This window comes from Myotis yumanensis, unplaced genomic scaffold (genome assembly GCF_028538775.1).
Source record: "Myotis yumanensis isolate MYYU_CA2020_CCGP unplaced genomic scaffold, mMyoYum1.0.hap1 SCAF_16, whole genome shotgun sequence".
NCBI classification, from domain to species: Eukaryota; Metazoa; Chordata; class Mammalia; order Chiroptera; family Vespertilionidae; genus Myotis; species Myotis yumanensis.
In genome coordinates, this window is record NW_027223767.1 from 262,711 (window position 1) to 276,118 (window position 13,408).

Consider the following 13,408-nt stretch of genomic DNA (forward strand, 5'->3'; position numbering starts at 1 on the left):
ATTCTGACTTTCTTCCATCTCCGCAGAATGAATCGAAGAAATCAGGTATACAGGCTTTTTTGATTGCCACACTTGTAACAATATATCATTTTTCCTTATAAATTTTGTTTCACCTTTTTTCAAAGAAATTGTTTGAAAATCTTTAGGTATACCTCGATTTTTCTGGATTGTTCCACATATTCTGAATTTGTTTTTCATAAGTGCTTCACAATTTGCGACGCTATTATAATAATTGTCCATATATATATGGTACCACGAATCAGTGTATGGAGACACTACTGTTTGTATCGTTTCCAATAATCGCTTTCCTTCGCCGCAATAAATTTCCATGTTACAGATATATCCTGTATCACTTTCGCACAACAAACGAACCAATATTCCATATTTAACGATCTTGCCAGCATTATATACCCTAAAGAATAATCTTCCCCTCCAAGGTACGATCCCTTCATCTAGTGATAATTGCTGATGAGATTTGTAAATATTTATAAATTTAGGCACAAAATAATCTAGTACTGGTCTCACTTTGCAAAGTCTATCTGATTCATTTACGATATCCGCATTATTATTGAAGTGCCAAGCTTTCCATATCTGTCGGAACCTGTCTCTCGTCATCGTTTTACCAAAATATGGCGTCTCCGTCCATGGCTCCGTGGTCCAATAGTCATCTCTTCTATCTTTGCGCACCTGTCCCATGAGAACAATTAACCCTAAAAACTTCTTCATCTCTTGAGGGGTTATATCTTTCCACTTTAGGCTTTTTTTTGAAAGTTTGAAATTATTCCTATTTTGATTATAATACCTGTTTGACTCCTCTACAAGAAATTCAAAAAAATCATCTCCGATAAATAATTTCACGGCATCTTCTATATTATTTATAACAGCATCTGTGTTTAATCCTTGATGCCCTAAAAAATCTTCTAAGACCGGTGGATTATCAACATGCGACCATTCTTCTCTCCCACCTTCTATATCTGACTCTGAGTCAGAGCTGGAGCTCGAAATTCTTCGTCGCTTCAATGTCCTGGGACGCACCATTACTTCATCATCACTAGAATCTTCATCACTTGTACTCGCATTTTCAAGATCGCTATCACAAGAATAATTGGACAACTTGTCTGCACAAAACTCATCATCACTATAGTCTGAATGCTGCGACATTCTAGGTTAAAGCAAATAAAAATAATACTAACTGAAAATAGCGGTACTCCGATAGATATCTGATATAAAAAAATAATTATTATGCGAACACTTTGTGGAACGATTTTATTTTATTTGGTTAAAAAATTCTATATGAATGTCTTTATCACAACATATTTAAATATTTAAACACGTAATAATATTCACAAAACTCAAAACTAAAGACGTCCGGACACAAGAAGTATTTCTCAATAACTATTCTCTTTGCATGGTGAGATATCCAGGGATATCGGTTATAAAATGAGAAAACAATACATTGGTACCCTAACGGTATTGTACTCGACCAGCGCCATAAAGTGTTCTCTACTTACAAGGGATTTTTATGATACCTATTACCCCAATGGGTATGAAACGGTTCGCATACGCAGGTAGGTATCTTTGTGAACGGCAAACAAAAAAATATTTGGTAATACGCAGTTACAATCGGCCTGAGTTTACACGTTTCCCGCACTCCACCGCAAATCTATATGAACCGAGTTAAGACGGCTCCCGCGGAGTACGCGCAATTCACGAGAGCCGACTTAACTCGTTTCCCGCAATCCAAGTGTTAATATTGCCCTGCATATATGAATGCTCTATTTACATGTATTCCAAATGGTTCAGACACATTCCTTACTATTTCACTCGTGTACCATAGTGTATTTGAAGTTATTTTCCCCACATTCTTCCAAAACTCTCAACTCATTGATCCGGAATTAGGAACGTAAAATACTATCCCAGCCATTGCACAACCATTTGAAGGCAAAATCCTAATGTTTTAACAGTACTTTACAGATATCAAGGCTCTATTTTCATTTATGCTAGGTTTTTAAACCACTTTTCTTATTATTTCCCTCATCTATCTTTGTGAATTCTGTTGGAAACACTTCTTTAATATATTATTGGTTTTAAACACAGGAAATTTTTAATTTTTAGAACACATTCTTCCCAAAACGCTAACTCATTCAGGTGGAATTATGAATTTAAACACTTACCAACCCATTTCAAAGCTGTTGGAACGCCAATTCTCATTGATTTAATATTGCCCTGAACCTATGAAGGCTCTATTTACATGTATTCCAAGTGTTTCATACACATTCCTTACTATTTCACTGGTCTATCATTGTGAATTCTAATTGTTTTAACGACTTTTGGAGAGTTTTCTGAGCTCTATAATCATAAATTCTAAAAGATTATACCACCTTTTTTCAAAAATGCCAGTTAATTGAGTGGGAATTTTGAATGTTAACACTATTCTACTCATTTCACAGCTGTTTGTATGTGAATTCTCAGTGATCTTACACTCCTTACAGATATTATGGCTCTATTTATATGTATCTCAAGTGGTTCATGTACATTCCTTACTATTTCACTGGTCTATCATAGTGAATTTCAACTTAGTTAACCACATTCTTTTCATGCTAAAGGGAGCAATTCAACAAGAGTCTATAACTCTGGTAAACATATATGTATCCAATACAGGAGCACCCAAATACTTAAAACAAGTTTTGGAATATATCAAAGGAGAGTTTGATAGGAATGCAGTCATAGTAGGGAACTTTAATACCCCACTAACACTACTGGATACATACTCTAAACAAAAAATCAGCAAAGAAACAGCAATCCTAAATGACTCATTAGATCAGATGGACTTAATTGACATCTTTAGAACATTTCATCCCCAAACTACAAAATATACATTCTTCTCAAGAGCACAACAGGAAATTTTCAAAGATAGACCACATATTTGGACACAGGCAAAGTCTCTTCAAATTCAAGAAAATAGAAATCATAACAAGCATCTTCTCAGATCACAGTGGCATATAACTAGAAATCAACTACAATAAAAACAATGAAAAAAATCAAACACTTGGAGGTTAAATAGCTTGCTATTAAACAATGATTGGGTTACCAAAAAGATCAAAGAAGAAAAAAAAGCATCCTGAAACAAATGACAATGAAAACACAACAATCCAAAATCTATGGTACACAATCAAAGCAGTCCTGTGAGGGAAGTTCATAGCTCTACAGGCCTACCTCAAAAAAAATGATAATAAGTTATCTAACCTTGCAACTTAAAGAATTAGAAAGAGAGCAACAGGAAAAACCCACAGTAACCAGAGGGAAGGAGACAATAAAGATCAGAGCAGAAATAAATGACACAAACACCAAAACAAACAAACAAACAAACAAAAACAGTACAAAAGATTCATGAAACCAAGAGCTGGTTCTTTGAAAGGATAAATAAGATTGATAAACCTCTAGCCAGGCTCACCAAGAAATAAAAAGAGAGGACACAAATAAACAAAAATCAGAAATGAAAGAGGTGAAGTAACAACTGACCGCACAGATATACAAAGGATTGTGAAAAAATACTATGAACAATTCTACTCCAACAAACTGGACAACGTCGATGAAATGGACACATTCCTAGAAAAATACAAGCTTCCAAAACTCAATAAGGAAGAACAAGAAAACCTGAATAGGCCTATAACTACTGATGATATTGAAACAGTAATCAAAAAGCTTCCAGCAAACAAAAGCCCTGGACCAGATGGCTTCACAGGAAAGTTTTACCGAACATTCAAAGAAGAACTAAAACCAATCTTCCTCAGACTATTCCAAAAAATTCAAGAGGAAGGCATACGTCCAAGCTCTTTCTATGAAGCCAGCATTACCCTAATCCCAAACCCAAATAAAGACACCACAAAGAAAGAGAATTACAGGCCAATATCCCTAATGAATATAGATGCTAAAATCCTCAACAAAATTCTAGCAAACTGGATCTAGCATTACATTAGAAAGATCATACACCATGACCAAGTGGGATTTATTCCAGGGATGCAAGGATGGTACAATCTCCACAAATCAGTAAACGTGATACATCAATTTGTTTATAAATTGAGAGACAAAAAATCACATAATCATATCAATTGATGCAAAAAAGGCATTTGACAAAGTCCAACACACTTTTCTGATAAAAATGCTCAAGTGGGAGTAGAAGGATCATACCTCAACATAATAAAAGCCTTATATGACAAACCTACAGACAACATCACACTCAATGGGCAAAAACTAAAACCATTTTCTCTAAGAACAGGAACAAGACAGGGATGCCCACTTTCACCACTCCTGTTCGACATAGTACTGGAAGTGCTAGCCACAGCGATCAGACAAGAAGAAGTAAATAGCATTCAAATTGGAAAACCAGAAGTAAAATTGTCATTATTTGCAGATGGCATGATACTGTACATAGAAAACCTAAAGACTCCATCAAAAAATTATTAGACCAGCCGAAACCGGTTTGGCTCAGTGGATAGAGCGTCAGCCTGCGGACTGAAAGGTCCCAGGTTCGATTCCGGTCAAGGGCATGTACCTGGGTTGCGGGCACTTCCCCAGTAGAAGATGTGCAGGAGGCAGCTGATCGGTGTTTCTCTCTCATCGATGTTTCTAACTCTCTATCTCTCTCCCTTCCTCTCTGTAAAAAAAAAAAATCAATAAAATATATTTTAAAAAAAATTATTAGACTTAATAAATGAATTCAGCAATGTAGTAGGATACAAAATTAATGCCAGGAAATCTATGGCATTTTTGTACACATTTAGTTTTATTGTAACAAAGCAACCTGTAAACTTTTTAAAAATATATTTTATTGATTTTTTACAGAGAGAAAGGGAGGATAGCGAGTTAGACATGTGGATGAGAAAGAAACATCAATCAGCTGCCTCCTGCACACCTCCTACTGGGATGTGCTCACAACCAAGGTACATGCCCTTGATGGGAATTGAACCTGGAAGCTTTCAGTCCACAGACCAATGCTCTTTCCACTGAGCCAAACCAGTTAGGGCCAACTTTTAATGTTTAAAATTGAGCATTATCTTTCCTTTCCAGTGAAACAAAAAGAAAATTTAAAAATAAACAGGAATAGCCCTGACTGGTTTGGCTCAGTGGATAGAGCATTGGCCTGCAGACTAAAGGGTACCGGGTTCGATTCTGGCCAAGGGCACATACCTTGGTTGCGGCTACGTCCCCAGTGGGGGGTGTGCAGGAGGCAGCTGATTCGATGTTTCTCTCTCATCGATGTTTCTGACTCTCTATCCCTCTCCCTTCTTCTCTGTGGAAAGTCAATAAAATATATTAAAAATAAATAAATAAACAGGAACAAAATTACAATAGAGAAGTGTCAATTCCGAATAAGATCCTACAGGTTCTGCTTATTCTCCCATTGAGTGGCAGGGTTCAAGTAATCATTAGAAGAGAATTCTATTTTAAAAGTGTCATCTTAGACTGCAATGATGCCTGTTTGACATCACAATTAAACATGCCAAAGTAGAAGCCATGTTTTCAAAATGCCCACTTAACCCACCCAAACATCTCAAATCCCCCATTGCTGAACTCCCCCCCCCCCTTTTAAAGTTTTTTCTCTTTTTTTAAACAAGAGAAAGTAGACAGATACATGTTGGTAAATGCTAACTGTCCATATTTAGAGACACAGTGTAATCTCTGAGTCCAATATACAGAGAAGGGAGGGAAAAAAGCTAGAATTCTATGCAATACTACACAGGGGCCTAGCAACCTCCAGCTCCCAGCAGAGCTAAGGGAGCGAAGGTTTTCCTTTTTTCCCACAGAGCACGGTGGTGTTGATTCCATTAAGTTTTTCTTGAGACAGGAAGGGATAAAAATGAATTTGGAACAGAAAGGGGCAAAGATTCTTTTCCCACTGTATTCTGCTCAAGGTACACCCTCCCCCCAAAGAAGGTGAGAACCATGGTGTAAAGATGGTCTAAAGGAGAGAAAAGAGACCTCAAAAACAGGGCGACTGAGCACAAGGGGCAGGAGAAGGAAAAGAATAAATAGACTGCGACTTGCTCCCAGGGACTGGAAAAAATTTAAAAAGGTTGGGACCCCTCAGTGTTCATTAGTCATCTTCTCCTTCATCTTCCTCTCCTTCTTCCCCCTCATCATCAGCATCATCTTCTTCCCCTTCCCCTCCTTCATCATCTATGTCAGGAACCAAGTAGTACTGTAATGGATTTGGCCAAATGTCATCTTTGATGATTTCTCCTAACTCATCTGCACCTGCATCAGAATGGTCAGTAACCAGGTAAAGAAGCTTTCTGGTTCCTCATCCTGTCTCTTCCTGCTGGCTTTATTCTGTGTTTGACTTGAATGTTTCATCAAATCCTTTCCAGATTTCCATTTGATTTCAGTGAACTTTGAAGGTGGATCACCACTCTCACTCAGATGAAACTCTTTGGAGCAAACTTTATTTTCAAAGTAAGGATTATCATCAAAATAAAAATCTATTCTGTAACCTGATTTAATATCTTCAAATTCTGTCACTTCAACTCTTGTCAAATAATGCAGTGCCTCTTCATCCTCTTCCCCAAGCAGTGCAGACACTTGTGGATGGTTGACAAATGTTGTTATCCCAAAATGTGGGATTTTGACAATCAATTCTGACCTCTTCTGAAAAAATGGTTGGCAGAGTTGTTATATTTCTGTTCTACTTTCAAAATCTCCTCACTGGCTTATTCATTAAGTCTGTCTATTTCATTTTATACTTCATCAATATGTTCAATCGCGTCTTGCTGTTCGTTTTCTCTCTGGCACATCCTAAGGGTCGGCTTCTTCTCTGGCTTGGGGGCTGGAGGCAGTTTTGGTTTCTTCATTTGAGATGGGAGTGAGGGACTGATGTTTGGGGGCTATGCTGTGAGGAAAGTCCGAGGATCTGAATGCTGGGAAGTCACCGGGCTCGAAGGCATGCTGAGCACTATTCTATGGCATTTCTATACACCAATAGTGAACTTACAGAAAGAGAGATTAAAAAAACAATCCCATTTACTATTGCACACAAAAAAATTAAGATACTTAGGAATAAACTTAACTAAGGAGGTAAAAGAACTCTACTCATAAAACTACAGAATGTTGAAAAAAGAGATAGAGAGATAAAGAAAGACATAAACAGATGAGAGAACATACCATGTTCATGGATTGGTAGAATCAACATCATTAAAATGTCCATACTACCCAAAGCAATCTATAGATTCAATGCACTCCCCATTAAAATACCAACAGTATATTTCAAAGACCTAGAACAAACACTCCAAAAATTTATCTGGAATAAAAAAAGATCCCAAATAGCTGTGGCAATCCTGAGAAAGAAGAACAAAGTAGAAGAGATCTCAATACCAGATATCAAGCTGTATTACAAAGCCACTGTTCTCAAAACTGCCTAGTATTGGCACAAGAACAGACATATCAATTAATGGAATAGAATAGAGAACCCAGAAATTGACCCAAACCACTATGCTTAATTAATATTTGACAAAGGAGGCAAGAGCAAACAATGAAGTCAAGAAAGTCTCTTCAATAAATGTGTTGGGAAAATTAGACAGATACATGAAAAAAAAAATGAAACTAGACCACCAACTTACACCATACACAAAAATAAACTGAAAATGGATAAAGGACTTAAATGGGAGACTGGAAACTATAAAAATCTTAGAAGAATCCATAGGTAGCAAAATTTCAGACATGTGCCGAAGCAATATTTTCACTGATACAGCTCCTAGGGCAATGGAAACTAAAGAGAAAATAGACAAATGGGACTACATCAAAATAAAAAGCTTCTGCACAGCAAAAGAAACCATCAACAAAACAACAAGAAAGCCCACTGCATGGAAGAACATATTCGCCAATGTTACATCCGATAAGGGACTAATCTCCAACATTTATAGGGAACTCATACAACTTAACAAAAGGAAGATAAACAACCCAATCAAAAAATGGGCACAGGACCTAAATAGATACTTTTTGAAAGAGAACATGAGGAAGGCCAAGAGACATATGAAACATGCTCAAAGTCACTATTATCTGAGAGATGCAAATCAAAACAACAATGTGGTACCATCTCACACCTGTCAGAATGGCTATCAACAAATCAACAAATGACAAGTGCTGGAGAGGATGCGGAGAAAAAGGAACCCTCGTGCATTGCTGGTGGGAATGCAGACTGGTGCAGCCACTGTAAAGAACAGTATGGAGTTTTCTCAAAAAACTAAATATGGAACTCCCATTTGACCCAGTAATCCCACTTCTAGGAATATATCCCAAGAAACTAGAAACACTAATCAGAAAGGATGTATGCAACCCTATGTTCATAGTAGCACAATTTACAATAGCTAAGAATTGGAAACAGCCTAAATGCCCATCAGCAGATGAGTGGATTAAAAAACTGTGGCACATCTACACAATGGTACATCTACACTGCTGTAAAAAGTAACTCCTACCATTCGCAACAGCATGGATGGTCTTGAAGAGCATTATGCTAAGCGAAATAAGTCAGTTAGAGAAAGATAAATATCACATGATCTAACTCATTTGTGGAATATAATGAACAACATAAACTGATGAATAAAAATAGATCCAGAGACTTAAAAGCATTGAACAGACCATCCAACCTCAGAGGGAAGGCAGGGGAGGGTGTGAGGGTGGGGTAAGAGATCAACCAAAGAACTTGTATGTATGCATATAAGCATAACCAATGAACACAGACAGTAGGGAGTGAGGGCATGTGCTTGGTGGTGGGAGCAGCCAGGGAGAGTTCAATGGGGGAAAAAGAAGACATATGTAATACTTTAAACAATAAAGAATTTTTAAAAATTAGAGAAACTCCTGGTAAAGTTCTCTTCCTACACCAGTTTTTTTCCAACTAAATCTTTTAGAAAGGAATTGGAGACAACTGTAGGGTCTTTCTCATTTTTATTTCTTAACGATGAGCTCAAAATCAGTATGTCCAATGCAAAATTTTGGTACTCTTCATTCCCACCTTTTAAACTTTATATATTTATTTCCTCTTGATACACATGAATTTAGTTTTTGGGTTTTGTCATTAATTGCTAAGGAATTTTAAGATAAAAATGCGGTCATTAACATCACGAGATACAAGGGCACTTTGGATTTCAAAATATCTTTATAGTGGGGGAGTAAGAGAAGCCTCACGTGTCACTTGCTTATTTTTTAAACTATTACTCTTTCAACTCTAATCTTTGAATAATATATTTTTTCTACAATATAAAATGACTTTTTAAATAAAATCAGCACCGTAACATTATCTATTTTACAATAAATCTGAAAGAAAAATTTGGAAAAGAATATTCTTACAACAAATGGAATAACTTGTTTTTTAACTTAAAATTTTTTTGGTTAATTGCCTAAACACCTAAATCAGTGAATAAGAATTCTCAGCATCCAATCCATGAATATAGAATACAATATAATTTATTCTACTTTTTACTTCAAAGCCACAGAGATGACATCCATATAATTATAAAGCCTACTCTACATTTTCAAGTTCTCAATCCAAACATATGGATTAGAACAGGTGACTTTATTCCTGGCAACATTCATGGAAGGGCCAGATTCCTCATAAAAAGACAAAATAAGTTTGATTGGGAGCTGGCCATTGTCGTACAAACCCATCAACAGAATTATGGAAGTCAAGAGGCAATCTTTTTTTCCTTTTTAAAATAGCAAAGGAACAAAAGAAGATTGGCTGACTGTTGAGTGGGCCGCATGTTAGAGTGCATAGCTCATCAGGATCAGGGCCAGCACCTGTGAGCAGTTATGTCATCTGCACTACAGCTTTTACCCCGGAAGGTATTTGAAAATACTTTACGCTCAAAATATATGTATCCATTCCTTGTCCGTGAGGTCCCAAGTATAAATCTAAAGTGATAATGGGCTTCTTCAGTCCAAAGGCAGGACTTCTTTGCAGTAGGGTGTCTCCAGAGTTTCACAAAAATAAATAAAAGCAGCAGCTAACGTCTTTTCAGCTTCTTGACCTTTCTGCATTTCGTTGCTTCTTCCTCCTGTCTCATTCCCTCAAAGTCCTCTTGCATACCAGGTCTTAAACTCTTTGCTTCTTCCTTCTGCAGTTCTCTCCAACTACTCTCTATGTAACATAAGGCATAATCGCTTTCATCTTTGTATTTTTTTCGGTCATAGCCAAAGAATGTGCTTGGATATTTTTTTCCTGAGATTCTCCTTCATCTTTGATAAAATCTTCCATTTCGGAGTCATAGTCCTCATGTTCCTCCTCTTCACATTCTCAGGGTCTTTTGTAACCTCTAGGGAAGGGAAACTTTTCAGGACCTTGGGCAGATCTGCAGCCAGCTAAGGAAGGCTTCATTCCATTCATCTGTTCATTGCTGGGCTGGTAATGATATTCTTAGAAGATACTGTTTCTGAGACAAAAGTGCATTTGGGCTTATGGGGATGATCTGAGCTACTAATTCTTCACCCAGGTCCCAAGCTGCTCACTGGTCTTCTAGGGCCTGAACTGCTGATAGGCCATCCAGCTGGAACTGAGCCACTTACTGATCCCCCAGGGCCACTGACTGACCTCCTGGGGGGGGGGGGCGGCATTGAGCCACTCACTGGTCATTGGTCATGTGGACTGTGCACAGGCCACCCAGGGCCACCAGAACTGACCTCTGAATTCCCAGAACCACCTGAGCCACTGATGGGTCGTCCAGAGCCCCCTGTACTATTGACTGTCCTTCCAGGAGGATTTGAGTCACTGGCTGGCCTCTTGGTCCCACTGATTGATCGCTCAGGTCCTGAGCTGGGGCTGCCATTCTGGCACCTGGGCATGGAGCCAGAACTAACTGTAGGCCAAACACTCTCTGTGCTGGGCTGCCCAGGAACTGGGCTGGAGCTGCCTGGCTGCCTGACACCTGGACTCTTAGCCTTATGTGGGGTGACCATGGGTCCAGGTATGGAATGGCTAGGAAGGGGAGGAGATTTTTGGCTTTGTGCTCAGTAACAGATTTCTGAGTCCTTTTAGCAGAAGCCTTTGGAACACTTGGTGAATAGGTGCTCGAGTGGGTCTTTCCAGGCCCATTGAAAACAGGCCTGTCATGGTCCTTCCGAAACGAGGGTTGGGAGCAGTTGCTAGATCCTACTTTGGGCCTCTCTCCTGGCATAGATTTGGATGAAAACAAACCTAAATGTTTCTTATTAGCTGTGCTGGGTCTAGATTTCTTTTCAGCGTGAGGAAGGGCAGTGCCCCTGGGAGAAGGATGCTTGTCCCCAGAAACTCTGCTAGGTTTCATGCCCATACTTTTTGTCTGAGAGGGCACCTTTTTGGTCAGAGGCAGTCCTGCATCTGCCTCAGGTTCCTTTTTCATATGTCTTCCTTCCCTCCCTAAGTTCTTGTGCAGTCATAGGCCACTTTTCTGGTTTTTTTCACTACCTTGGTTTCCACTGGTTCGTACTGCTTTTTCTCAGCCAGCCTGAGTAAGTCAGTGAAGTCATGATGGTGGGGCACTTTTAAGGGGGACCTTTGGTTTATTTTCAACTTTGGGAGGAGGTTCTTGCTCTTCTTCATACTCCTGCTCTGATGCTGCCTGATTGTGTTCTAAGAATTCTTCCTCTTCTTCCATCTCATACTCTTGGTCTGTTCCCTGACTAGTGTGGCTTTCCATTGCCTGTCTTTTCTTTGACTTTTCCTCAACAGGAATCCCATTTAACCATGGAAATTGTCCTTTGTCCTCTTGGCCATAGCTCTTGCTTTCTTGTCATGTTTTAGCTCAATTCGCTTTTTGAGTAGTTCTTCTTTTCTCCTTTTCCTGTATGGCTTTTCTTCTGAGCTCCTCCTCTTTTCTTTTGAGAAAAGCTTGCACACTGCTGATTGGACACCCTTAACTTTTGGGTCTTTTTGTCAGGACCCACTGCCAAACTATACCTTTTCAGTGTGCTGTTGGTTCCTTGTCCTTTAGAAGCTATCATGAGAATTTCCCTGAAATCCATGTTGACCGAACTGGATAGAATGGGCCGCCTCTCAGAGAGGGATGAGAACGCATCTTACCCGACGGCCAGCTGCAGCCAAATGAACTAGCTGGCCGCCTCTTTCCTACCTCTACTCAGCACCACCACTTTTGGCGCTGTCCAAGGTGTTCTGCCCACCCCCTTCCTCAAACGGCTTATATCCTTACAGGTCCAACGCTGCGCTCCCACCTTTGAAACTTTAAATAAAAGTTTTACATCCACAGATAAATTAGTAGATTGTTCCACATTCATTGACATAATCATTCAGTTGAGAATAAGTTACTTTAGTTTAATTGTTAAATCTTAGTTCAGCCTGGTTGGTGTGGCTCAGTGGATTTAGTATTCTCTCAGGCACCAAGAGGTCGCTGGTTCGATTCCTGGTCAGGGCACATGCCAGGGTTGTGGGCTCAATTCCCAGAAGGGGGCATGCAGGAGACTGCCAATTGAAGTGATAGCTCTACCTCATCAATGTTTTAGTCTCTCTCTCCCTTTCCCTTCCTCTCTCTCTGAAAATCAATATTACCATATATTTTTTAAAATCTTAGTTCAGAAAATGGTGATGGACACATACTTCCAAAATGTCTGAATACTTGCTTATATGGTGAAGAAACAAAAGTTCATATCGATTTTTTTTACTAACAATCAATAATCTTATTTATTTAATATCTTTTTTATTTATTTCAGAAAGGAAGGGAGAGATAACATGCATATAAATACATATCCTTTAAAACAGTACATAAAATATATAATCAAAGAAAATGTACAATGGCAACAAAACACATAAGATGCCTAGGAATGACCCACAATCTGTATAAATAAAACTTTAAAATGCTACCCAATAACAGAGCTTGAACAACTGGACAGTAACATCATATTCTTAGGAAGTACAATCATAATGATGTCAATCTCCCAATGTTGATTATAAATTTATTATGATTTGATTAAAATATCAGCAAGATTTTTAAGACCAAAACAAGCTCATTTAAGTTCACATGTTAAAATGAAAAATGTAAAAGAAAATTCTGGCGTAGCCAGCATGGCTCAGTGGTTGACCCATGTATCAGGAGGTTACAGTTCGATTCCTGGTCAGGGCACATGCCCTGGTTGCAGGCTTGATCTCCCCAGTGGGGAGTGTACAAGAGACAGCTCTCTCATCATTGATGTTTCTGTCTCCCTCTCCCTTCCTCTCTGAAATTAATAAACATATTTTTAAATAGAATTCTGAGAAAAACAAATAAATGAATAAAAGCTACCCCAACCAGATAGAACAATGTATTGTGTTATAAACTACAGTAATTTAAAAACTTGGGCAATGTCCTGTAAATAGATAAACTGATGGAACAGAAAACAAAGTCCAGTGATAGACTCAAATACATATGGAAATTTGGTAAAATAA

The 13,408-nt window shown here is 38.4% G+C and overlaps 2 pseudogenes; both read right to left on the bottom strand.

Moving 5' to 3' along the window:
- Positions 1 to 6,093: 6,093 nt before the first annotated feature.
- LOC138994545 (protein SET-like) lies at positions 6,094 to 9,880 on the bottom strand (annotated as a pseudogene).
- A 121-nt stretch (positions 9,881 to 10,001) lies between these two features.
- On the bottom strand, positions 10,002 to 11,994 carry LOC138994800 (protein SPT2 homolog pseudogene; annotated as a pseudogene).
- Positions 11,995 to 13,408: the final 1,414 nt, after the last annotated feature.